This window comes from Rattus norvegicus, chromosome 20, assembly GCF_021556685.1.
Source record: "Rattus norvegicus strain SHRSP/BbbUtx chromosome 20, alternate assembly SHRSP_T2T, whole genome shotgun sequence".
NCBI classification, from domain to species: Eukaryota; Metazoa; Chordata; class Mammalia; order Rodentia; family Muridae; genus Rattus; species Rattus norvegicus.
The window spans coordinates 26,494,455-26,518,684 of record NC_141553.1 but is presented as its reverse complement, the minus strand read 5'-3'; the positions used below and the strand labels follow the sequence as shown (position 1 = coordinate 26,518,684).

At 46.5% G+C, this 24,230-nt stretch overlaps 1 protein-coding gene, 1 long non-coding RNA gene, 1 other non-coding gene and 1 pseudogene across 3 annotated transcripts in view; 1 reads left to right on the top strand and 3 right to left on the bottom strand.

Annotated features, from left to right (window-relative positions):
• The window catches only part of Tet1 (tet methylcytosine dioxygenase 1), a 77,740-nt gene extending 76,735 nt beyond the window's left edge, over window positions 1-1,005 (bottom strand). The window contains exon 1 of the mRNA XM_087598699.1: window positions 590-1,005. The gene's annotated coding sequence lies outside the window, so the exon portion shown is untranslated. The remainder of the gene's footprint in view (window positions 1-589) is intronic.
• Window positions 1,006-5,885: 4,880 nt separating this feature from the next.
• Window positions 5,886-5,994, bottom strand: LOC120099054 (U6 spliceosomal RNA). The gene has a single exon (XR_015646079.1). It is a non-coding gene; the product is annotated as a U6 spliceosomal RNA (small nuclear RNA).
• Eloc-ps4 (elongin C, pseudogene 4) lies at window positions 7,478-7,885 on the bottom strand (annotated as a pseudogene).
• LOC147998610 (uncharacterized) lies at window positions 16,675-20,062 on the top strand. The gene is made up of 2 exons (XR_015645802.1): window positions 16,675-18,713; window positions 19,059-20,062. It is a non-coding gene; the product is annotated as an uncharacterized LOC147998610 (long non-coding RNA).
• The last annotated feature ends 4,168 nt before the right edge of the window (window positions 20,063-24,230 follow it).

The following is a 24,230-nucleotide window of genomic DNA, read 5'->3' as shown; positions in this document are numbered from 1 at the left end:
TGCTTCTTCTAGAACCTCCCAATTTCGGGCCAGCCATCCCCAGACCTCCTGGTCGCCTGTACTCCCAAAGAGGAACCTCAGCAACCCCTCTCCCTAGGGTTCCTCCGCGGAGGATGGGGTTTGATCGAACGCGGGAGACACTTCTGCACGCGACAGCTCTCACTCTCCACTCGCAGCTAGCGAAAGCTCTCTCCTCCCTTCAGGCTAAGACACCAGGACTTTCTCAAAGTGGCTGGCTCTGAGAACTCCTGACCAGGGACCTCCCAGAGGCCACACATGCGTTTCCCTGCAGGATTTCCAGTAGATCCCGAGTCTGGGGCTCCCCATGCGAACCGTTCCGAGCGAAAGCTAAGCTTTCTGGGGAGTGCTGTAAGGTTCCCCGCCGGGATCTTTGTTAGCCACCCGCCACAAAATACCGGGAGCGGTCCGGGGTAGGGGGTCGCGGCGCGGAGTTGGCTCGCACGAGTCTTCAGCCAGCATCGCTGGGTGCATAGTCCCAGCCCAGGAGAGATCCGCCCCCCAACCCGGTCCCGTCGCAGAGTAGCGCCCTCTCCCAGCACCCCTGCTCTTTGCTGCAGCCCCAGCTCACCCTAAGCCGCCTCTGGATCCGAGAGCAGCGCGGGTTGCCCCTGCTCCAAGCCTGCACCAACCCTTGAGCAAACTTTCCAGCTGGTCTTCGTCCGCGTAACTTTGGAGCCTGGGGCTGCGGCATGCGCCAAGGAGTTCGGGCGGGCCTAGGATGGACACTTACCATCCGGCACGGTCAGGGCCCAAGCACCCGGGGTGGGGAGCTACTCCGCAAATGTCCCCGTTGGAGAGCCAGGTAGAGGTGCATGGCTACGGAGGGAGAGGGCGTCCAGGGGCGAGTACAGCCCCGGGGTTGTACACACCAGTTGTAGTGTGCACAGTGTCCCACGAGCGTAGTGCGCGGGTACTCCCGGCCAGGTCAGTGCCCGCAACCCCCCTAGAGCAGCGGCGTCTCCCAGTACAGACCTTAAGGAGTATAGTTGGGGCTCAGCCTTTGCTGGACCCTGTACCGCTGAGCGAGAGGCAAAACGCGAGCTGGATTTTCCCAAATCGGAGCCGGACTCCTCTCGACCCTTCTGTCCACTCCTTCCTACCCTTTCCCAAAATTCAGTCCCCACTCCCTCCCCTTTAGATTAGGTTAAAGTCGAGTGTTGAAATCTACAGGCCACCATGTCTTTCGTGATGGGAGTAAGAGTATCTCTAAAATGAATGTTTCCAGAAGCGAGATGGGTCTTCCAGGTGAAGGAACATCCTGAAGCCTTACCTGAGCCTGAGCGGTGTCAAACCAACTTCAAGACCAAAGAGAAACCAGATAAGCCATGCTTATCTTCTATATTTTTATTTTTATTAGTCACTGACCGCGGACTCATTAGTGATAATAATCACTTTATAGGAAATGAAAATGCAGTAAGGGAAATTCCGACCCTGAGGCTTGAACCTGCCGCTAACTAGGCATATCCCAACAAAAGATAGCTGTCTCTTATTCCACAAGTCTGCTCTTAGACAAGGGAATCTAAGCCTTTAACTGTACTGGATTGAATTGCAGTGTTATGAGCAGTTAGCGTCCCTAGATTGTTAGGGGAAATAGTCCCAAACTGTCAACCTTACACCCTAAATAAATCGTTTAAATTAATTCTTGACTAGGAACCAACTATAAGGACTTTGTTTTGCTTTTAAAACAGTGTCTGGGGGGTTGGGGATTTAGCTCAGCGGTAGAGCGCTTGCCTAGCGAGCTAGCGCAAGGCCCTGGGTTCGGTCCCCAGCTCCGGGGGGGGGGGGGGGGGGGGGGAGTGTCTGTGTAGCCCAGGCTGCCCTCAAAGGCAGGACTCTTCCTGCCACAGCCTTCGGAGTGCTGGGATTAAAAAGTAACATGATTGGAAGTCAGAAATGCAATTCTTGTTGAGTTCTGCTCAGTGGTGAAGACTGAGACCCCAATTTAATCTTCACAGAAGAAAAAAGAAAACCAGACACACACACACACACACACACACACACACACTCTCTCTCTCTCTCTCTCTCTCTCTCTCTCTCTCTCTCTCTCCCTTTCTTTCCCTTTCTTTTTGGCTAGCCTTAAGTTGGATGACTTTGAACCAATTCTCCTTCCCTACCTATAAAGTGCTAGGAATATTGGTGATGAATATTGGTGATTAGACAGATAAGGCAAACATTATGGCAAACTCAGGTAAATCTCGTTTCCAAGACAGCCTTTTTAGAGTGAGATGATGTCTTAAAGGAAGCATTTTTTTCTTTAATTTTAAAAAAAGGTAACATTTGAAATGTAAATAAATTTAATTTTTTAAAAAAGAATAAAGGGGTTGGGGATTTAGCTCAGTGGTAGAGCGCTTGCCTAGGAAGCACAAGGCCCTGGGTTCGGTCCCCAGCTCCGAAAAAAAAGAACCAAAAAAAAAAAAAAAAGAATAAAAAGCTTAAGTTGGGCCTTTGAGATTGGTCAGATTATAAGTGCCTTTGACCCAAGTGTAAAGATCTGAGTTTGATCCTTGGAACCCAAGCTGTGGAGAACTGACTTCCACAATTTTTCATAAGTGGCAGAAATACAAATTTAAAAATCCCAGGGAAGCCAAGGCTTAATACCTGCACTTGAGAAGGACAAAGCAGGACTGAGTGCTAAAGGCCATGTATCCAAAGATTAAAAAATAATAATAAAACATAAAGGAAGTTACTGCTCCATTTACAATAGGTCGCCCAGAGCTGGGATTTTTCTAATGTTTCCTGTCAAATGAAGGAAACCACCAACATGTTTTTGTTTCTCTACTCACATCTCAGAACTGAACAGTCTGCATCCAGACGTGTGGAGTTTTCCCCAACCCTGGCAATGTACCAGTGACCAACTGGGTAGTGTGCTATGCAGTCAGTCTTATCTGCCAGGGACTGTTCCAAGACCCTTAGAAGATACTCAAGTCTTGCATAAAATGGTATCGTATTCTGGACACAGACAGAGATCCACCCAGCTCATCCTCAGAGGAGTTTTTTTAATACGCTTCATTTTATGTATATGAGTGCACGGTTGTTGTCTTCAGACACACCAGAAGAGGGCATTGGATCCCACTGCACATGGTTGTGAGCCACCATGTACCATGTGGTTGCTGGCATTTGAACTCAGGACCTCTGGAAGAGCAGCCAATAGTACTCTTAACTGCTGAGACATCTCTCCAGTTGCTCATAGGAATGTTTTTATTTTTATTTTTATGGGTTTTTTGTTTTGTTTTGTTTTGTTTTACTTTTTGGTTTTTCTCTGTGTAGCCCTTGCTGTCCTGGAACTCTGTAGATCAGGCTAGCCTCAAACTCAGAGATCTGCCTGCTTCTGCCTCCTGGGATCAAAGGCCTGGGTCATCACTGCCTGGCTTATCTTACTTTTAGATGATGGAGTCTTCTTGTGTTTTCTAGGACGGCTTGCCTCTCTAGGATGCTTCATCTAAGACTCCAGAAAAGCTCAGGTTATAGAACTGATGTTCAGTGATACTTTCTATGTTTCCCCTGTGCTTCGTAAGTTTTGAGATGGGGTCTCCCTTTGCAGAGTTAGCTGGCTAACTCACTGAATAGATTGGCCTGGAGAGCCACCTCTATGCCTGGGATTAAAATGCAAGAATTAAAAGCATGCACCAGGGGTTGGGGATTTAGCTCAGTGCAAGGCCCTGGGTTCGGTCCCCAGCTCCAAAAAAAAAAGAAAAATGAAAAAAAAAAAAAAAAAAAAAGCATGCACCAACATGTCTGCCATGAATATTACTATTACTACAAGGCTTTAATACCAAACCTAGCCATCACCATGGGTGTGGTAGGATTTGAACTCAGATCCTAATCATACTTCCAAGGCATATATGCTCACACTCAAATTGTTACAGACCTTATTTCTCTGCCACCTCTAGAAATATCGCTAGTTCTGCTAGCCAATTCATAAGGTTTTTTTGTCTGTTTGCTTTGGGTTTGTTTTGGGGGGTGTTTGTTTTGGGAGTCTGTGTTGTCTTGGGTTTTCGTTTGTATTTTTATTTTGGGGGGCGGTACAAGGTCTCCCTGTGTAGTGGTAGTTGGCCTGAATTCCCTGTATACACCAGGCAGGCCTTGCTAACATGGCTCCAGCGAGCTCCACCACCACTTGCTACAATTGGATACTTTTAAATAACTTCAAGTATCTTTTCATTGTTACGTATTACTTGGTCTTTCTGGTTTCTTTTGCAGTATAGCTGGTACCTTAAGGAAATAACCTGCCACTAAGTCACTTCCCCACTCATAAATCACCTTGTTTGGGAAAGAATTTTCTATACTAGTTTACATATTTGGAGAATTGGAGTGTGCCTGTGTGGAGGTCAGGTCATGTGGGCACCAGCTCTCTAACTCCACCCCATGTGTTTCAGGGATTGACGGATGGATGGTCATCAGGCTTGGCCACAAGCGCCTATATCCTATCTGTGCCATCTCAATAGCCCGGGTTGGTTGATTTTATTTTTTATTTATTTATTTATTTATTTATTTATTTATTTATTTATTTATTTATTTAGGTTTATTTGTTTGATGAGTACATGGTTGCTGTCTTCAGACACACCAGAAGGCCTCAGATTCCATTACAGATGGTTGTGAGCCACCACATGGTTACTGGGAATTGAACTCAGGCCCTCTGGAAGACCAGTCAGTGCTCTTAACTGCTGAGCCATCTCTCCAGCCCTGCTTTTGTTTTGTATCCTAGGCTTTCCTGAAACTTACAATCTACTCCAGATAGTTTTGAACCTGCAAAAACCTTTGAGACATAAGCTCCCATTCCTGAGATTACAGGCAAGAGCCTCCACATCTCTTTATTTTAAGGCAGAAATTGAAGCAATGGCTCAATAGGCAGAAGCACTTAGTCCTTCAGATTATTTTAATATTGTATTAAGTGGAGAGAGTTGAGTTGATATGTATACATTTGGAGGTCAAAAGACAAGTGGGACTTGAACATCCTTGATAACCGCAGAACAAACACACACACTACCTCTTTTTTTTTTTGGGGGGGGGGGAGTGTCCAAGAACAAGTTCTTTGTAAAACCTTGCTTGTTACTGGAATACAAAGAGACCAGCCTGCCTCTATTTCCTGGGATTAAAAATGTGTGTGTCACCTCCAGGTACACACACAAACACACACACACACACACACACACACACACACACACACACAGGCGCACGCTTCTGAAAGGCAAAAATAGGGGTTCCCACCCACCACCCATCCCAAGTTTAATTATTTGCTAGGAAGGTCCACATGCTTTACTTACAGAAGAAGACACTCAGGCAGAACAGATCCACCAGGCTTCCAAGACCTCTCGTGGCCTACAGCCTTCCCTTGGTCAGTAGCTTCAGAAACTCAGAGAAGATCTTCCTGCTCTACTTTGAGGGGTCTCAACCATCCCCCTCTTTCCAGGAAGTTAGAAGAAAGGTGTGAGGGTTCAAATTCAGTAAATCTGTCTGCTCCTAGCAGACTCTCAGTCCCCAGAGGCTACGGATGCTCCACCCCGAAGCTCTTTAACATAAACTCCCCAGCGATTAACAAGATTGCTCAGAATAACTAAAGATACTCCCTTCACTCAGGAAAACTCCTGCCGCTGCAGGCTGGTCCTAAAGACGTTTTCTTATTCAGGTTCTAAAATGATCCCAAGAGAATGTGTCGGGGGCTGTGACTCCCTCCAAGTGTGCTTCTGTGGCCTGCTCTAAATCCTGAGTTCTAGCCTTGGGTTATGGAGCCATTATCTGTTTAAAAAAAAAAAAAATCAGTGAGTGGGAGTTGCTGAGCTGACAGAAGGAGAGTGAGAAGGCTCAGCAGATTCATAGTATCATGCCTCAGTTTCCCTGAAGGCGACCATTAAGATGGAAAAGAGCAAAATATGTAACACTTAATGAATTTTGGGGTCATCCTTGCATAGGGCTCATGCTAACTTTCTTTGTAATTCCAAAGATAACAAGAATATGTGTGTATTTACAACATATGTATGTATATAACAAAATATGTATATACCGACGTGGTGGTACGTGCCTTTATTCCTGGCACTTGGGAGGCAGAAGCAGGAATAGCTCTGTGAGTATCTTGATCTGCAAAGAAAGTTGCAAGCCAGCCAAAGCTACAAAGTGAGAGAAAAGGGGGAACAGAGGGATAGAAGACTAGAACGTGCAAGCTCAGTGCTTGCCTGGCATTCAGGAGGCCAGAGTTTAGACTCAGCTCACCACACATGAAAAGTTGAGAAGGCAGCAAGACACAGTGGCTCACACCTGTAATGCCAGCGGTCAGAAGGCTAACATAGTTCTGCAGTAAATTTGAACTCAGTCTGGTGTAGAAAGCAAGCCTCGTCTCCAATCTCATCGGATAAGGGCTAGTAAGATGGTGCCATGGGTCCAGTTGATAGCAATTAAGCCTGATGAGTCAAGTTCGATTCCCAGAACCCACGCTTAGTGGAGGAAAAGAATCTATTTTCACTCTGAGCCCCACCCCATCCCCCACATCATCAATGTAATGATTTTTGTTTTGTTTTGTTTTGCTGTGCTTTGTTTTGTTTTTTGAGACAGGGCCTCACCATGTCTTCCTGGATGTCCGGGAGTTTGCTCTGTAGACCAAGCTGACCTCCAACTCAGAGGTCCACCCACCTCTGTCTCCAGAGGACTGGGATTTTTTAAATTAATAAATAAATAAAAGAACTGGTCTTTGGAATGCATGCCTGTGCTTCCAGTATTTGAGGAGATGAAAGGAGAAGGACCAGGAGTTCAAGACCGCCCCTAGCTATAGGGGAGCTTGACCCTAGTCAGGGAGACAAGCAGAGTTTTCAGCAACATCAACAACACGCAAGGCTACGTTTACCGAATAGAAACACACAGGACAATAGGAAGAAGGTGATTTCAGTGTGAACAGCGGAAGGAACTAGAGAGGTGGTTCAGTGGTCAGTGAGGCATTCCTTGCCCCTGAAGTGTTCCCAGCACTTATATGGCAATTCACCATGACTATCCTTAACTCCAAAAAAGGCCATCAAACCTCAGGGTGGGTTTCTACCTTGTTTTCTCCCTTTCTCATCTTACCTGTGTTTCTCCCTACACACTGACAAGCTGCCTTACCAACTGAATTCTTCCCAGGTCTCCTGCCTGTGGTACGGACTGCTTATTAACCTGTACCTTCAAACCACAGTTTCCAGGGCACTTTATTTAAACAGTTTATTGATTATTGTTGTTATTTTTGATACAAAGTATTTTTTTTCTTTTTTTTCGGAGCTGGGGACAGAACCCAGGGCCTTGCACTTGCTAGGCAAGTGCTCTACCACTGAGCTAAATCCCCAACAGGGTTTCTCTGTGTAGCCCTGACTATCTGGAACTCACTCTGTAGACTGACCTTGAACTCAGAAATCCACCTGTCTTCATCTTTGAGTGCTGGGATTAGAGGCATGCACCACCACATCCTACCTTGGTTCTTTTTTTTTTTTTTTTTTTATTTACTATAATTTATTTTATTTAACAATCTAGGAAGTTCGCGGCCATCAGCAGTTCCAGTGCAATTTCAGGTGCAATTGGGAATTCAGGAATTTCAGTGGAGCTGTTAGTATAGCGGACCTTGTAGGTAAAATACATGCACACTTTCGATAGCACATGTGAAGGGATCTCTCTAAAATCGACCTCATTGGTTTCATTCTCCTCAAACTGACCTGGACCACTCAACATGGCCTTTATTGTTCCTGATGTTAATGCATGTTCTCTTTTTACAATAAATTCATGACCATCAGAAGATATTAATTTCACATACATGGCATCAGGGCCTTCACAGCCATCATAGGTTTTCTCCTCTCCATCCATTGTGTTCTTATAAAATTCTATTTGATCCCAGAGGAACTTACTAGTTTCCCCCATGGGTTCCGGGGCACAGGAAGGAATTACTTCCGTCGCGTCACAGCCGCTTTCTGCAACTCTCGGGAGATTGGTACCTGGCGAGGCCGAGAAGCAGTCAGCTAGTAACTTACGTCCGAAGGAAGTGCTAGCTTGGTTCTTTTTTCTTGAGACAAGGTCTCACTGTGTAGTCCTGGCTGGTTTGGAATTCTCTATGTACAACCAAGATAGCCTCAAACTGAGAGATCCTCCTGCCTCTGCTTCCTGAGAGGACTGGGCAGGATTCAAGGCAAGCCCCACTGTGACCAATTTCTAATCCAGAAATGACTAAGAAAGAACTTCCTCCTTCTGGTCTCTCTCACCTCCTTCCTCATTAATTTCTTCTCTATGCTTCTCAGTTTTCTTGTTCTTTACCTGTATGTTTTCATGTGCTGGGGATTGAACCTAGGACCCTGTACACCCTAGACAACCACTCAAAGATTGAGCTAGCTCCGTGTTGATCTAAAGATCTTTTACAACTTCCAAGTCTATGTGACTTCTTGACTTGTCCCTGTTGTCTATCCATTTAAACTTCAACCTTCGGGTCTGATAAGGTCTCAGCAGGTAAAGGAGCTTGCCGCCAGGACTGACTACTTGTTCCTCCCAGAACCTGAATGGTGGAAGGAGAGAACCAACCCCTGAAAGTTGTCCACTGACATTCACACATGCGTGATAGTAATACAGATGTGTGAGCTCTCACCCACACACATAAACGAATGTGATAAACCTTGACTATAGCCAAGTATGGTGGGACATGTCTTTGATTTCAGTACTCTGGAGGCACAGGCAGACGGATTTCGGAGTCAACCTGGTCTATAGAGAATTCCAGGACAGTCAGACCTGTCTCAATAGATAGATAGATAGATAGATAGATAGATAGATAGATAGATAGATAGATAGATAGATAGATGGATGGGTGGATGGATAGATAGATGATAGATAGATAGATAGATAGATAGATAGATAGATAGATAGATAGATATAAATAAATACAATAAACTTCAACTTTGACAATTTCTCTTGGTTTTTTCTTTTTAGTGCTCATGTATTTATTTCATATGTGTGGCTGTGTTGCCTGCATATATGAATATGTACTGAATGCATGCGTGTTGCCCACAGAGGCCAAAAGAGAGGCTTCAGTCCAATTCCCTGTATCTGGAGCTCCAGATGCTTGTGAGCCACTGACATCTCTCCAGCCCATTGTTTTAACTTGTGTGTGTGCCTGGTGCCCATGGAGGTCAAAAATGGGCATCACATCCTATGGAACACAGTTCTAACTGTGGGTTTTGAGCCACCATGTGGGTGCTGGAATCTAAAACCAGATCCTCTACAAAATTGACTGTGCTCCAAGCCACTTCTTCAGACTATTTTCCTTATTGTTTAGTTTGAACAAGGTCTTGGGTAACCCAAGGTGTCTTTGAACTCACTAGGCAGCTCACAAAGATTTTGGAGTCCTGTACTTCCTGTATCCAACTGCTAAACAATGGAGTGGCTGGTCCGCACCTGCACACCAGCATTCCTCCTTTCCAATACCAATTATGGCTTTCTCAGTTGGCCATCTCCTCTATGGCTAGCATCACAATGCATCTCCAGTCCACTTTCTCTAAAGTGTCCCAGAGGTTGGGTGTGATGGTGTGTACCCTTCATCACCATGACTAAAGGAAGAAGCAGATGAAGTTTAGCATGTTCCAATCTGAAGTAAGAAAAAGAAGGAAGAAACCAAAGTTCAAAGCCAGTGACACATATCCATCCAGTACTCAGGAAATTGAGACAGAATAATCCCAAGTTTGAGGCCAGCCTGAGCTACAGTGCTAGCAACAGACCAGCCACAGTGAGACCCTGTGTCAAAATAAAACTGAACAGTAACAACAGTAAAATCCAAAACATAATGAAAGAGGAACTTGGGGCTGGAGAGATGGCTCAGTGGTTAAGAGAACTAACTGCTCTTCCAGAGGTCCTGAGTTCAATTCCCAGCAACCACATGGTGGCTCACAGCCATCTATAATAGGATCTGATGCCTTCTTCTGGTGTGTCTGAAGACAGCTACAGTGTACTCATATAAACATAATATAATATCTTTGAAAGAAAGAAAGAAAGGAAGAAAGGAAAGAAAGAAATCAATCTCACTCTAGCTGTGGCTGTCCTAGAACTCGCTCTGTAGACTAGGCTGGCTTTGAACTCTGAGATCTACTTGCCTCTGCATCCTGAGATTAAAGGCGGGTGCCACCACTGCCTGCAGGAATACAAATTTTATGTTCCCTATGCAAATAGGAAGTGATTCAAATTCCAAGAAGAAAATAAATGCAGTCCCTTATTCAGATGGATGAATGAGTCTATTACAGTCCCAAGGTCCCGGAATAAACAAAATCACTAGTAAAGACAAAAGGTGCTGCACAACCAAACTCAGAGACACTCTCTGCACAGGCACAGATCAAAGAAGCTGGGGGAGGGAATTCGTCTTTGATGCCTTAATTTGGCTTCCAGTGAGTAGCCTAGACTTCCAATGATAATTTAGTTAATATCTCTTTTTACCCTTCAGGTGGAGGATTGTTACCTCTCGACTGATTTCCAAAGTCACCACACCCTTGGTTGCCTATTGTCCTTGATGTGGGGAGACAGGAGGAGAGGCAGGGGGGCATCCCCAATGTCTAGTGAATTCATCTGCCAAGGACAGACAGACAGACACACGAACCCTGCCAATTCCCCTTAGACAATCAGGCATCTTCCAAGTTTCAAATTGCTTAAGCTACACAGACCTGTTGTCTAAAAGCAGTTTAAGACTGTCTGTAGATACTCTGGTTTCTCTTCAGGTCGTATAAATCTCCCCCCCCCCCCAAAAAAAAAAAAAAAAAAAAAAGACTGTCTGTAGAAAAGCATTTCTGAGGGATGTAGAGAGGTGGCTCAGCAGTTGAGAGCACCATCTCTTCTTCAAGAGGACCAGGGTTCAATTCCCAGGGCCCAAATGGCAGGTCTTACCTGTCTAGAACTCCAGTTCCAGGGTTTCTGACACCTTATAGCAGAAATGCAGACAAAGCAACAATGAGCAAAGTAAAAATAAATTAGATTTAAAAAATACTTAGAGAAAAATTCGAGCTCTTGGACACATTTTCAAAAATTAACAGTAAATGAGGAAACTGCAAAAATATCCCTCTGTGCACTGCCACCACACCACACCATTTTGTTTGCTCTTTTTTGTTTTTTTGACACAGGGTTTCTCTGTGTAACCCTTGACGATCCATCTCTGTGTTCTGAGGGCTGGGATTAAAGGCGTGCTCCACCATTGCCTTGCGGTGCCCCTTTTCTTTTTTATTTCTTAATAATCATTGTATTAGCCAGGCAGTGGTGGTGCATGCCTTTAATCCAAGCACCTGGGAGGCAGAGGATGTCTGTGAGTTTGAAGCCAGTGTGGACTACAGAGTCCCAGGATAGCCCAGGCTGTGACACAAGGAAACCCTGACGATAGATAGATAGATAGATAGATAGATAGATAGATAGATAGATAGATGATAGAAAATAGAAGATAGATAGACATGATAAGATTTTTATGTTCTATATGCTCTTTCAATTATACCCTGACTCTAAGGATTATAAGGAATATCTGTAATATGGTTTTTTAAGTGTTTTTGAGACAGAGTCTCTCTATGCAGCCCAGGCTGGCCTTGAACTCACATCCACCTGCCTCTGCCTCCCAAGTGCTGGGATTAAAGACATGCAAGACCACTGCCTGGCTTCCAATGTCAGTTTTGTTTTGTTTTTTTGAGATTTATTTATTATGTATACAATGTTCTGCCTGCATGTGCATCTGCAGGCCAGAAGAGGGTACAGGATCCCATTACAGATGGTTGTGAGCCACCATGTGGTTTCTAGGAATTGAACTCAGGACCTCTGGAAGAGCAACCAGTGCTCTTAACCTTTCAGCCATCTCTCCAGCCCCTGTTGTCAGTTTTTATAGAAGCAGGCGCCCCTATAATAAATGAATCAAAATAGCCAGTTCCGCTTATCGAAGTGAGGAAAAGAATTATTTATATATTGATGAATAGCTGGATAATGAATCCCACCTACAACTTTAGATGAGCCACCAAGAAAATAAATAAATTGAGTGGTGGTGGCACACGCCTTTAATCCTGGCACTTGGGAAGCAGAGGCAAGTGGATCTCTGAGTTCAAGGCCAGCCTAGTATACTAAGTGAATTCCAGGTCAGCCAGGGCTACACAAAGAAACCTTGTCTCAGAAAACAAAGTATCTGCCCGTAGAATGGCCCTGAGAAGGCTGTACCATTTGGGGGTTTGTTTGTTTGTTTTTTAACATTTACTCATTTTCTGTATGAGTACACTGTTGCTGTATTCAAACACACCAGACGAGGGCATCAGATTCCATTACAAATGGCTGCGGGCCACCATGTAGTTGCTGGGAAGTGAACTCAAGACTTCTGGAAGAGCAGTCAGTGTTCTTAACTTTTCAGCCATCTCTCCAGCCCCAGACTGTACAATTTTTATAATCACAAATTCAGTTCACATGAGAAAAATCCCATATTTTTGCCTGCTTCATGGTGATTTCCTATCCTTTCATACTAATCTGTAAATGAAATCTGAAAACCCATTGAGTTCTGGTAGCACTTAAAACTTAGCATTGCGGTGCCCCTTTTCTTTTTTATTTCTTAATAATCATTGTATTAGCCAGGCAGTGGTGGTGCATGCCTTTAATCCAAGCACCTGGGAGGCAGAGGTTGTCTGAGGCCAGCTGGGTCTACAGAGTCAGTTTTAGGACAGCCAAGGCTATACAGAGAAACCCTGTCTTGAAAAACCAAACCAAAAAATAAAATTTTAAGTGATTATTTAGATAATGATTATAGATTCTGAGTAATATGCTAATGCAATGCGCCAATGTTATCATTGCCAAACAGCTCATGTTTTATTTAATGGCACAGTAATTTTTTTTTTCTTTTTTCTTTTTTTCGGAGCTGGGGACCGAACCCAGGGCCTTGCGCTTGCTAGGCAAGCACTCTACCACTGAGCTAAATCCCCAACCCCCAGCACAGTAATTTCTAAGGACCTGTCTTTCCCATCATTAACTCTGTAAGGTTTGCAAATAAGGAGTCTACTTCATCCATGCTTTCAAGATGTATGGGGCAAAATTCTCTCTCTCTCACTCTCTCTCTCTCTCTCTCTCTCTCTCTCTCTCTCTCTCTCTGTCTCTCTTGCTTGATTAATAGTTTCATTTTTCTTTTCTTTACTTAAGTGGCCAGGTGAACTGAAACTCAAAATCCATCTTTAAACAGCATAGGTTTCTAAAGCAGTTGATCTTGCTCTGTGTTTGTAGGTCTCCACATTTCTATATAACTTTAGAAAGTCCTTAACATTTCCTGCGTCTGGGGCCTAATCATTCTTGGCAATCTTCATTGGCATTATCAAAAAAACAAAACAAAACAAATAAAAAACAACTGTTTTTCTAGGTTGTGGTCGTTCACGCCTTTGATCTCAGCGCTAGGGAAACAGAGGCCTGCAGATCTCTGTGAGTTTGAAGCCAGCCTGAAATACAGAGCTAGTTCCAGGACAGCCAGGATTATGAAAAGAAACCCTGTCTGGGAGAGGGAGGGAACAAAACAAAAACAAAATAACAGCAACAAAATAACCAAATGTCTGAGACATGGTGGCACATACCTTTAATCGCAGAACTGGGAGACAGAGGCTAGAGGATCTGAGTTTTGAGATCAAACTGGAAGGAGCAAGTCCCAAGAACTCTGTGCTGGGATCAAAGTCACTCTCTACCACTGCCCCGTGCTCTTCCTTTCTTTAAATAGTGCAAAAGCTGGACATAAGGCAAATCCTTCCCTGGCTTCTGCCCATTGCTCACTTATCTCCTTCTATGGGATCCTCACTCCTCATCCTGGAGCCAGCTTCTGGTCCCTGATTTGTGTGGACACTTGAACCACTCCAGTTGGCTGCGTGAACCTCTGAGAGTGGAGCCTAAATATGAGGTGTACTAAAATCTCAGGCATTAGCCACCTTTATTCAGAGCATCAGACAATTTATATTCTGAGGTAATTCTGAGTGTTCTTAGGTTAGGTCACATGACTTTAGGCTGTGTCACAAGGACAACTCTGGCTTGGAAACTCTTGTTCTGAATCATAGCTAAAGTAAAGTAACCGAACTCCTGTTTACTACACCAAAGAGAGGCATGAAAGCACATTCGAAGAACAGTCCATGTTATGGAGGAACAGAAGTAACAAAGGTCTGAAAGACCCCAGCTTAGCAGCAGTAACGCCATTTTGTAAGGCTGTACTTAAGATGACTGGTTCAGGGAAAGGTTAGAACACTGAGTACACAGCGGCTGTCAAGCAAGATATGTTTGGTTAAAGGCCTGGCAACAGGACGACTTCGGTTGAGCACCTGACAATGAAAAAAAGCCCCAGGAGAGGTCCCACACCCTGGTGGGGGGCCGAGTCAGTCGTTATGTTTCTGGAAGGTAGCTAGGAAACTTGCCCCCGGGCTAAACCCTTGCCATATTAGAATCCACCAATTATATCCCTGTAACCATGCATCTGCTTCTGTATGTTTGTTTCTGCTCCCCAAAATCCTATAAAAGCCCATCCTTGGTTCCGTGGGGCGCGCCAGTCCCCCGAGTGACTGAAGCGCCCGCAGGTGCCTGTGCCTGTGTATCCCGACAATAAACCAAATCCTCTTGCTGATTGCATCCTGTGGTGTCTCAGTCTGGTCTTTAGAGTTGGAGGGTCTCCATCCCGAGGGAAAGTTCTCCCTGAAAGCTTTTCATTTGGTGCGTTGGCCGGGAAAGGAGATCCTCCACCCAGGGACCACCGACCACCCACTGGGAGGTAAGCCGGCCGGCGTCTGTCTGTCTGTCTGATTTTGTCTCGTTCTGCCTTATTCTGTCTGTTCTGTGAGCGCTCAGCCAGGTCTGTTCTGTGAGCGCTCAGCCAGGTTGTTTGGAATTTGGGCGGGACGAAGAAAGAGCTGACGAGCTCGGACTTCTCGCCCCGCAGCCCTGGAAGACGTTCCAAGGGTGTTAGGGGCCCGACTTTTCGGGGCCCAATCTGGGAGAGGAGAAAGATCCGGACTAACGGCACCTCTGTCTGTAGTTTTGGCTTTCAGAGGGCCCCAGACCTTTGCCACCTCCATCTGACTTTTTGCTTTCAGTTTGGTACCAAAGCCGTGCAGCACGCCTGTCTGTTGTTTGTTTGACTGTTGGTGTTGTTTGTTTTCTCTGTGTTCTAATCTTCCTTAGAACTAACATGGGACAGTCCCTAACAACGCCCCTAAGTCTCACTCTTGATCATTAGAAAGACGTCCACGACCGGGCACACAACCAGTCCGTCGAGGTTAAAAAAAAAAAAGGAAAAGGACAGACTCTCTACACATCCGAGTGGCCCACTTTCGGAGCAGGATGGCCAGTAAATGGCACATTTAATAAGATCATTATTTTACAGGTTAAAGATCGGGTCGTCCACGGACATCCTGACCAGGTTTCTTATATTATCACTTGAGAGAGTCTCGCCTTAACCCCCCCCCCCGGGCAGAACCCTTCGTGAACCCGAATTGGCCTCCCCTCAACCCCCAGCCTGTCCCCTCGGCCCCGCCCGGTCCGCCGGCCACGTCTTCCTCTCTCTACCTTTGTGAAATCAGAGCCTTCTAAGAAACCTGTCCTCCCGGCAGACCCAAACTCCCCTCTCATAGATCTTCTCTCTGACAGGCCCGGCTAAAACGGAGGAGGCAGAGCCGCCGGCCAGATCAGTTGCCGGGCCACAGTCTGATAAGGGTTTCTCCCCTGTCGCAGAGAGATTGCGCAATAAGCGCGAGGTGATGCCAGATTCAACCTCCCAGGCTTTCCCACTTAGACAGGGAACCGGTGGCCAGACCCAATACTGGCCGTTTTCAGCAGCTGACATTTACAATTGAAAACAACACAACCCTTCTTTCTCCAAAGATCCGGTGGCACTCACCGACCTAATAGAATCTGTTTTACTTACCCACCAGCCTACTTGGGATGACTGCCAACAGCTCTTACAGGCCCTCTTAACCTCAGAAAAAAAACAAAAAGTGTTCCTAGAGGCCAGAAAGCATGTTCTGGGAGATGATGGGCGTCCCACCCAGCTGCCTGAAAAAATTGATGCTGCATTCCCACTTAAGAGACCAAACTGGGATTTTAATACAGCTGAAGGTAAGGGACACCTACGCCTTTATCGCCAGTTGCTTCTAGCGGGTCTCCGAGGGGCTATACGACGCCCTACTAATTTGGCTCAGGTAAAACAGGTATTACAGGAAGCAGGGGAAACTCCCTCCGCCTTTCTAGAGAGACTTAAGGAGGCCTACCGTATATACACTCCCTATGACCCAGATGACCCAGGACAAATGACGAGTGTCTCTATGTCCTTCATCTGGCAGGCTGCTCCAGATATCAGGACTAAGTTACAGAGGTTAGAAAATTTACAGGGCTATACATTACAAGATTTACTTAAAGAAGCTGAAAAGATTTTTAATAAGAGAGAGAATTGAGTCGAATCTTGGCCGCCGTAGTTCAGGGCCAAGAAAGGAAGGGAGATAGGGGGGAGCTCGAAAGGGGCTGAAGCTGGATAAAGATCAATGTGCCTATTACAAAGAGAAAGGGCACTGGGCCAGAGAGTGCCCCAAGAAGCCTGGCGGACCCCGAAAGCCTCGACCACGAACCTCCCTCTTGGCTCTAGATAAAGATTAGGGAGGTCAGGGCCAGGAGCCCCCCCCTGAGCCCAGGGTAACGCTTAAAGTTGGGGGGCAGCCGGTTGCTTTCCTGATAGACACAGGAGCCCAGCATTCAGTCCTCACTCAAGCTTCAGGACAACTCAGCGACCGGACGGCCTGGGTACAAGGAGCTACTGGTGAGAAACAATACCGATGGACTACGGACCGCCGGGTTCAGCTGGCTACTGGTAAGGTGACCCATTCCTTCTTACATGTTCCGGACTGCCCGTACCCTCTGCTGGGCCGTGACCTGCTCACCAAACTAAAAGCACAAATTCATTTTGAGGAAGGAGGGGCCCAAATAACTGGCCCCCACGGAACTCCCCTTCAAGTTCTAACCCTATGAACCGGGACAGGACACTGGCTTGGACAGAGACTGGTGGGATGGGGTTGGCGCTCCAACAGCCCCCCTTAATTACAACTCCAGTCTCCATAAAACAATACCCCCTGTCACATGAAGCTTATCAAGGTATAAGGCCTCACATTACGAGGCTTCTGGATCAAGGCATCCTAGTCCCCTGCCGGTCGCCTTGAAATACGCCTCTTCTGCCTGTTAAGAAACCCGACACTAGAGATTATAGGCCAGTACAAGACTTGAGAGAGGTCAACAAGAGGATAGAAGATATTCATCCGACTGTTCCAAACCCTTACAATTTGCTCAGTAACTGTTCATCGATGAGAAACAGGGATATGCTAAAGGGTCCTAACACAAAGGTTGGGACCCTAGAAACGCCCTGTGGCCTACCTGTCTAAGAAATTGGACCCTGTGGCCTCCGGCTGGCCACCGTGCCTAAGGATGGTGGCTGCTATTGCTGTCCTGATCAAGGATGCTAGAAAATTGACTTTGGGACAGCCACTCACCATCCTAACACCCCACACAGTGGAGGCCTTGGTAAAGCAGCCCCCAGACCGCTGGCTCTCTAATTCCCACATGACCCACTACCAAGCCTTGTTACTGGATGCAGAACAGGTTCAGTTTGGGCCCGTAGTCGCCCTCAATCCTGCCACCTTGCTTCCCCTACCAGAGGAGGCAGAACAGCATGACTGCCTACAAATCCTCACAGAAGTACATAGAACCAGGCCGGACCTATCGGACCAGCCTCTTCAGAATGCTGACCACACATGGTACACGGATGACAACAGCTTCTTGGCAGAGGGAGAGCAAAAAGGCTGGAGCTGCGGTCACTAGGGAGGACAAAGTGATTTGGGCGAAAGCCCTGCCTGCTGGTACCTCCGCACAACGGGCTGAACTCATCGCCTTGACTCAGGCGTTCAAGATGACAAAAGGTAAGAGGCTAAATATATATACAGACAGCCGTTATGCCTTTGCCATGGCACACATCCACGGGGAGATCTACCGGAGGCGGGGGCTGCTCACATCTGAGGGTAAAGATATGGCTAAAATTCTGGCCCTCTTAGAAGCCCTATTCTTGCCCAAAAGACTGAGTATTATACATTGTCCAGGACACCAGAAAGGGCACAACCCAGAGGCACGAGGAAACCTGCTGGCCGATGCCACGGCGCAAGAAGCGGCCATGAACAAACAAATCTTGCCCTTAAATAGCCCAGACCAACCCACGCCCCCACCAGTGGGACAAACCAGTTGGGTTTATGCCCATGAGGACATAGAGCTCCTAGAAAAAATGGGGGCCATCTACCACCCTCAACTAAAACAGTGGGTCTACAAAGGACTTTTAAATTGATCTCCTTTTTACATAAATTAACCCATTTGGGGTTTAAGAAGATGAAAACCTTACTAGATTGGGAAGAGATAAATCTGTGTGTTTTTTTTTTTTTTAATTGGGACAAAGCGATACAAAAGGTGACTGAGAGTTACAAAGCGTGCGCTCAGGTTAACCTGGGAAGGACCATGATTGGACAAGGAGTTCATCCTAGGGGACACCGTCCCGACATCCATTGGGAAATTGATTTTACTGAAATCAAACCAGGTATATATGGATACAAGTATCTCCTAGTGTTTATAGACACCTTCTCAGGATGGGTCGAAGCCTTCCCCACAAAGCACGAGACTACAAAAATGGTCACCAAGAAGCTCCTCGAGGAAATCTTTCCCAGGTATGACATGCCTCAAGCGTTGGGGTCGGACAACGGGCCCGCTTTCGTCTCCCAAGTAAGTCAGTTGGTGGCCAAATTGCTGGGGATTGATTGGAAATTACATTGTGCCTATAGACCCCAGAGTTCAGGTCAGGTAGAACACATGAATAGAACAATTAAGGAGACTTTATCCAAACTTACCCTTACAACTGGCTCAAAGGATTGGGTGGCCCTCCTTCCCCTAGTTCTATATCGGGCCCAGAATACCCCGGGCCCCCATGGTCTAACTCCTTTTGAAATAATGTATAGAGCACCACCCCCATTTGTCCATTTCTTTGATTCAAACATTGCTGATTTTGCTGACAGCCCTTCTCTGAGGGCCCATTTACAGGCCCTACAGATTGTGCAGAGAGACGTCTGGAGACCTTTGGCCACTGCTTACCAGGACAAGCTTGAGCATCCGGTGGTGCCACACCCGTTCCAGATTGGAGACACCGTGTGGGTGCACAAACACCAGACCAAGAATCTCGAGCCACGGTGAAAAGGACCCTACACCGTCCTCCTGACTACCCCGACCGCCCTAAAGGTAGACGGAGTCTCGGCTTAGATCCACACACCACACGTCAAGGCAGTCCGGTCTGAGGAATTGACTAATCACAACACTACACCCCAGACATGGAGAGTTCAGCACACTCCAAACCCCTTAAAGTTAAAACTCCTACGTGGCTCCTCCTAGCCCTTTTGTGGCCTAGAGTCAGTGGGGGAATAAGCCCCCACCAGACAGAAATTTCTTGACCAAGTCGAGTGAAAGATTTCACTCAAAGTTAGCAAAAAAATGGGGGAATGAAAGACCCCAGCTTAGCAGCAGTAACGCCATTTTGCAAGGCTGTACTTAAGATGACTGGTTCAGGGAAAGGTTAGAACACTGAGTACACAGCGGCTGCCAAGCAAGATATGTTTGGTTAAAGGCCTGGCAACAGGACGACTTCGGTTGAGCACCTGACAATGAAAAAAAGCCCCAGGAGAGGTCCCACACCCTGGTGGGGGGCCGAGTCAGTCCTTATGTTCCAAGAAGGTAGCTAAGAAACTTGCCCCCGGGCTGAACCCTTGGGGGGCCGAGTCAGCCGTTATGTTTCTGGAAGGTAGCTAGGAAACTTGCCCCCGGGCTAAACCCTTGCCATATTAGAATCCACCAATTATATCCCTGTAACCATGCATCTGCTTCTGTATGCTTGCTTCTGCTCCCCAAAATCCTATAAAAGCCCATCCTTGGTTCCGTGGGGCGCGCCAGTCCCCCGAGTGACTGAAGCGCCCGCAGGTGCCTGTGCCTGTGTATCCCGACAATAAACCAAATCCTCTTGCTGATTGCATCCTGTGGTGTCTCGGTCTGGTCTTTAGAGTTGGAGGGTCTCCATCCCGAGGGAAAGTTCTCCCTGAGAGCTTTTCAGGTCTTGTCTTGTTTACTTGGAGTTTGCTCACAAGCTCTCAGAAATCTCCTTATAGTGCTTCCAACATGAACCATGTCTGGCAGTGTATAAATGGAGTTCCTGGACAGTCGGGGACATAATAGAGAAAGCTGTCTCAAAAAAGGGGGAAGGGGACAAGGGATTGTAATGACTGTGCCCCAGCTGAGAGCACTGGCTGCTGAGTTGGAGAGATAAGTGGCTCAGTGGTTAAGAGCACTATCTGCTCTTCCAGAGGTCCTGAGTTCAATTTCCAGCAACCACATGGTTGTTTTCACAAACAGTTTTCTGTAATGAAATCTGATGCCCTCTTCTGGCACACAGGTATACATGCAGATAGAGCAGTGATAAACTTAAAATAAAATAAATAAACCTAAGAGAGAGAGAGAGAGAGAGAGAGAGAGAGAGAGAGAGAGAGAGAGAGAGAGAGAGAGCGCACTTGAGTGCTCTTCCAAAGGTCCTGAGTTCAGTTAGCAACCATGGCTTACAACCGTAATGTTGGAATACTCATATACATAAAATAATGAGTAGATTAAACTGAAAAAGCACTCCCTGCTAAGTTTCATTCCCAAAACCTGCACAGAAGCTCACAAGTATCTGCAGCTCCAGTTCAGCAGACCAAGGACCTCTTCTACATGCCATGCCCACAAAACATTCTTATATTTTTTAACAAAATCATCCGGACGGGGATAGGCGTGGTGTGCGCCTTTCATTCTCAGCACTCGGGAGGCAGAGGCAGACAGGTCTGAGAGTTCTGATCTCTCAGCGGTTTGGTCTACAGATCGAGTTCCAGGACAGCCAGGGCTACAACCCTGTCTTGATAAACAAGCTATCAATCAAAAGCCCACTATATGCCCACTGTCATCAGGAGGGGAACATGTCTAAACATGTCTCTTGTTTTAGACCTGGCCATAGTCCAAAATAGGCCAGGTTTAGCTTAAAGTGTTTTTTTTTAATTATTTGTTTTTACTTTATGTGCATTGGTGTTTGACCTGCATCTATGTCTGTTTGAGAGTTATTAGATTCTCTAAAACTGGAGTTATGTCTAGTTGTGAGCCGCCATGTGGGTGCTGGGAATCAAACCCAGGTCCTCTGAAAGAGCAGCCAGTGCTCTTAACTGCTGAGGCAATGTGTTCCCCACCCCACCCCCTCACCAGGGGCTGATGGCCACCAGCCACTAGGACAGGAGCAGAGGATTCAGATGGCCAGTGAGTAGGATGGAAAGGACAGACTTCAGGATCAGCTTCCGAGATGCAGGTCAGCGATATTCAGGGTGAATCAAGGGCTATATAGTTTTGGGGATCTTCAGGATAGGTATGTGCCATTGGCTGGAGTTTAGGAGGAAGAACACCTCATTTGCATGGAGAGGCATTTCAGGAATTCCAGGTGCTGACTGGACTGGTTCTTATTCAGAGGAAGGAAGTGGTGTAACCTTACCAAGGCTGCAGGACATTCTGCAGGTAGAGGATGTGGGGGTTGGGCTCTACAGACCAGGCAGAGAAGGGGAAGTCCACCTAAGGAGAGGAGGTCTTCCATCTTTCCCAGAGATCAAGAGAGCTGTCCTAGAGATGGAGAGAGCTGTCTGACATGGAGTACTGCGACCTTCCACAGCAGGACCCAGTGAGTCAACTCTTCAGCTCCTCATTTCATTAATTTATTGACTCATTTATTTATCTTGCAGAAACCAAACCCAGGGTCTTGCACATGCTGGGTATGTAACCTATCAGTCAGTTACACTCCAGAGCCCAGCAGGTCTACTGTACAGGCAGTTGGCGCAAAGGCTATCATGGTCAACAAGAACATGGTCTCTACTCCCTTATACTCTAGTGAGAGAGGCAGACCTTAACTAACCACAGGAATACTGGCCAACATGAAAGTAGGGCTTGGGCTGGAGAGATGGTTCAGCGGTTAAGAGTACTAACTGCTCTTCCAGAGGTCCTGAGTTCAATTCCCACCAACCACATGGTGGCTCACAACCATTTGCAATGAGATCTGATGCCCTCTTCTGGTATCTGAAGATAGTGACAGTGTGCTCACATAAATAAAATAAATAAATAAAATCTTTTTTTTAAAAAAAAAAGTAGGGTTCAGAGAAGTCTAATGCATAGTGGTGATCTCGGATGGTTAGACCAGGAGGTGATGAGTGAGCGGGAGAAGTAGCTCTACTAGTTTCTATTGTCTTTGGCCTTGAATTGGCAAAGCTTTGGCACAGAACTGACTGTCTCAAGAGTCTTAAAGCACTAAATCCAAACAAGAGAGATTTATGGCTCCAGGCTGTAAAAGCCAAAGATTTACATAGCGCCTATGTTCAGGTTAGACTTTGCTATCCTGGCTTCCAATTGCCAGGAGCCAGGATTAGCTACATCTCCAGCTGTCAGCAGAAGCTAGCATGAGAAGTTGGTTGTTCACCCGCTAGTGTTACATGGCTGAGTCCTGGGCATAAGAACACTTGGGATTTCCTAGCTAGTATTGCAGTTCTCTACACCTTGAAGCTGGGGACTCACCTCAGCTGAGCGCCCACCAGTCCTTTCTGTAAACAGAGCCTGAATTTTCTGGCCTGTCTTCAGAATCTGGATCCTCTACTTTCTCTGTACTCCTCTAGAATATTTAACTGCCCTGGGTCCTCTCACTCCTACAACTCCCCAAACTGTGGGAGTGCAATGACCCAGGGTTAAGCTTCAACCCGAGTTACCTCAAAACATGAAGACAGCAGGAGTTGGCTCTCTCCCTTGTACGGCTCCACCATCATCAATGCTAGCAGGAATGTATTACCCTCATAGTTATCAGGCTCCTTGTTTGACCTTATGAAGTTGTCTGCCATCCCATACATCCCACTGCCATCCCATACAGCCACTGAGTATACAGATGAAGCATCTTCTAACACCTCTGCCCTGACCAAGGGAGCACAGCCGCACAAAACTTGCTCCAGAAACCCTGGTCACCTTCCCAGGGGCATAAATACCCCCCTTTCACTTCTAATAAATGGAACCAGTTCTAAAAGCTGTTCCGGGGTATGTGTTTTGCCCACACATTCTTTGCTGACTGAGATCCAGCACTGCATCCACTCGCGCCTGGTTAAGCTTTCCTCCCTCCAGCTCCATGCACAATGGACCTGACTACCCAGGGCGGGGTAGTGGGGCAGGGAGTGGACACAGAGGGGTGTCTAGGACCCAAAACTGTGTTTAATAGGACCTCCTGTATGAGCAGGAGACAGGTGAGTGCCTTGACCATCTGACATTAGTCCAAAGGCCTTAAGCCTCTCCAAGCTGAGGGCTGGCACTCTATCTTTATTTTGTTTAGATTTGTGCTCTTGATTTGGGTTTAGACAAGTTGAAACAGCCACTGACATCTAGCCAGGACTATTCCTTGGTGTTGGTGGAAGGCCCTTAAACCTCTGTCTGAACCCCAACAGCTTGCATGTTGGGGGGAAAAACTGTTTATTTCCTTTAAGAAAAAGGGGGTAGCGGGTTTCCCATAGCCAGTGAACACCACAAGGTGGTCTTGAAACTGCAGCCAGGTTTGTGCTTGGGACTTTGAGGAACCCAATGGCATTCATAAGCCCAGGAAATTTCTTATCTGAACCTGGTGCCTCCTTCCATTTTCTATCATAGGAAATACCTCATCAACTCCAAAGAAATGGAAGATTAGGAAAATATATACGAGCCCTTTTAAAATTCCATGGAGTAAAACTCACCAAAATGCAAGCCTTGTTTTTGGAGGAAGTCTTTTAAATGGCCACAGGAGACCCTTACAACCCTAACTCGTAGACTCAAGTAGCTTACCTGACCCAGCATCGAGACACTGAAGAAGGAAAGACCCTGCTCCTCCCCCCACCCACCCCACCCCCGTTCCCTGCCTATCATAGCTGCAATCTACCGATGCTCAGGATTTCAAAAAATGAGACCCACTGAGAATGCTCTGCTCCCTGAGTGGGTGAGTCTGAAGATGACGGTCCTGTAGATCACCTTGTCCCAGCTCTCACAGCCCTTACACCGGAAATCAGAGTCATACATAAAGCCACCTCCTCCTCAGTCCTGGCAGTATGTGCTTGACCAGTCCGATCCAATATATACCT